The 3149-nt window shown below is 41.9% G+C and overlaps 1 non-coding gene across 1 annotated transcript; it reads right to left on the bottom strand.

Moving 5' to 3' along the window:
- Positions 1-2575: 2575 nt before the first annotated feature.
- On the bottom strand, positions 2576-2683 carry LOC114672464 (U6 spliceosomal RNA). The gene has a single exon (XR_003722880.1). It is a non-coding gene; the product is annotated as a U6 spliceosomal RNA (small nuclear RNA).
- Positions 2684-3149: the final 466 nt, after the last annotated feature.

Genomic DNA, 3149 nt, shown 5'->3' on the forward strand with positions numbered 1-3149 from the left:
AAACCAATCATACTTTTCCACTTCAAACCTAACATTGGAGCCTAAATTCAAATTACTTTATTATAATCAACTTATATGAGCCTTATTTTAAGACCTGTAGTTCAAATTTGATGACCAAAGATAGAAAATCTTTTTCAAAGTGTTATTTGCTTGAGGTGGAAGGCCTGTCATTTTGTTTGTTTCTTTAAAACAAGTAATAATTTTGTTTATTCAAAAACAGATCAGGCCAGGCGCAGTGGCTTACCCCTGTAATCCCAATATTTTGGAAGGCTAAGGTGGGAGGATCATTTGGGCCCAGGAGTTTGAGACCAGCCTGAGCAACATGGTGAGACCTCGTCTCTAAAAAAATTTTAAAAATTAGCCTGGCATGGTGGCATGCACCTGTGGTCCCGGCTATTCAGAAGGCTGGGGGAAGATCACTTGAGCCCAGGAGGTCGAGGCTGCAGTCAGCCGTGTTTGTGCCACTGCACTTCAGCCTGGGTGACAGAGTGAGACCCTGTGTCAAAAAAATAAAAATAAAAAATAAAATAGACCATAAAAAGCTTATAACACAGAATTCAAAAGGCATAAAAAAGTATACAGTGAAAAGTAAGTCTTCCTCTCACTCCCAGCTCCCACCTATTCCCCAGAGGCAACCCCAGGTTTCTTGTATATCCTATCAGAAATAATCTATGTAAATATATGTAATCCTTCAAATGTTTTTATAAGAAAGTATACCATATTATGCATACTGTTCTGCTTCGTTATTTTTCACTTAATATTTACTGGAGATTGTTTCATATTAATGCATACAGAACTGTCTCATTCTTTTTTTTTGTTTTTGAGACAGAGTCTCGCTCTGTCACCCAGGCTGGAGTGCAGGGGTGTGATCTCGGCTCACTGCAAGCTCCACCTCCCGGGTTCACACCATTCTCCTGCTTCAGCCTCCCGAGTAGCCGGGACTACAGGCGCCCACCACCACACCTGGCTAATTTTTTGTATTTTTAGTAGAGACGGGGTTTCACCGTGTTAGCCAGGATGGAAACTGCCTCATTCTTTTGAAAGGCTGCATAATATTCATTGTCTGGATGATGAGCCATACTTTTTTAAAAAAGGTTTGTCTTTTTTTAACAGCTTTTTTAAAGGTAAATTTACACACCATAAAATTCACCTACTGCAAGTATACAGTTCAGTGATTTTTAGTGAATTAATAGTTATGCAGCCATCACCACAATCAAGTTTTAGAACACTGCTCTCACCCGTTTTCTTCTTCCCATAATTTATCTTTTAATCATTTAATCAAACTGTTTTTCCTTTCAGTAATTTGTTTTAACCTTTCCTGAGGTTGTGATTCTTTGTTTTGTAACACTGGGTAGGTTTTGGAGTGGCAGAGATGTGTCAGGAGAGCACCTCGAAACTCAAACAGTGCTGGTACTCTCTATTAAACAATAACTATCGTTCTTTTCATTCAGTTGAAAAAAATTGCTGTGAATTTACAGATTGAGGTATAGCATATCCTGAACATTCTGCCAGGGAGCTGTTTGCTGTCCCTCTTTCTTTCGCTCTGCATACTATGATAATCAGAATAAGTAGAGTTTTAAAGATGATAGACAGGTTGGAGAAGATGGATGAGCATCTATCTGCTCTCTCCTTCCAGAAGATGGCTGATTGTGATAAATATTAGCTAAGTTACAGTGGTTACAGACTGCCCTGGGAGACGTGAGACGCAGAGGCAAGTGACCTCCCCACATTTGCTAACACCCCATCTTGGACAGGCGCTTACCCTTCATTTAGCAGATTATCCCCAAGGCTAATGAGAGACTATGTGTGACTCCTTCTACCATAGCCCATGGCCAGCGTACATACCTGCAATGGAATAGGGGGCACCAGGAGGAGAATAGGTGGTAGCAGTGTCATCACATGGTCTAGAATGTGAAAGTATGTTAAGATCATCCATTGCTGAGGTTTTTGCTTTTCTTTGAATGGGCTCTCAGTTCTACTCACTACTTTTTTGCCTCACATATAAGGTTGTCCATAGTTAGTACTCAGAACAGGAAATATCACACTAAAATATACAGGGTAAGTAAAAATTATTTTCTCTGATATTGTTCTTCCAAAATTAGGATACTTTTTGTTTTTCTCAGGCCTTTTTTTCTCCTCAGTTCTAATATCAGAGTTACGTACCTACCTGTTAGGGACATAACTATAGCTGCATGGTGGTGCGTGCCTATAGTTATTCCCTAATGTTCATCTACAGCCTTCTTTATGTTTTATTTTCTTCTTTCTTTCTATTTATTTATTTGAGATGGAGTCTCACATTGTTGCCCAGGCTGGAGTGCAGTGGCATGATCTGGACTGCAACCTCCGCCTCCCAGGTTCAAGTGATTCTCCTACCTCAGCCTCTGGAGTAGCTGGAATTACAGGCACTTGCCACCACGCCCAGCTAATTTTTTGTATTTTAGTAGAGATGGGGTTTCACCATGTTGGCCAGGCTGGTCTCGAACTCCTGACCTCATGATCCACCCATCTCAACCTCCCCAAGTGCTGGGATTACAGGCGTGAGCCACTGTGCCCGGCCCCTTTATTTTTATTTTTTAAAAGTATGGAAGGCTTCATGAATTTGCATGTCATCCTTGCACAGGGGCCATGCTAATCTTCTCTATATCATTCCAATTTTTACTGTATGTGCTGCTGAGGTGAGCACATTTTTACCTTCCAAATGAGTAATTCTCCAATCCAAATTTAAGTAGATGAATCCTGTTCTCTTCTATCTCAACAGGAAAGAGAGGAGAGCAGATTGCATGATCAAAACAGGGCCCTAGGGGAGAATGGAGGAAGGGTTTACGTGCTTTCCCTGGTCCTGGCTCCTAGCAGTGGTATCAGACACACCCAGGCTGTTCAGGGGAAAAAATGTATCTGCACAAGGAAGTCACTGCCTGGTCAACCTGGGTTCTCCCTGAGGTGATGCTTCCCTCCTGCTGGGAAGCACTCTTGTGACTCAACTTGCAGAGAGGAGATGACTGTCTAGCTAACACATCTATGCGCTCAGAAATTTAAACTTAGGGGCCAGAAAGAAGAGGAGCCAGGGGAAATCTCTGTAGAAGGTTGAAATGTCAATGGGCCATTGGATACAGATGCCCTTGCTAGAGCTGCCTTGTGAAGGGAGGCCT

This window comes from Macaca mulatta, chromosome 14, assembly GCF_049350105.2.
Source record: "Macaca mulatta isolate MMU2019108-1 chromosome 14, T2T-MMU8v2.0, whole genome shotgun sequence".
Classification (NCBI taxonomy): domain Eukaryota; kingdom Metazoa; phylum Chordata; class Mammalia; order Primates; family Cercopithecidae; genus Macaca; species Macaca mulatta.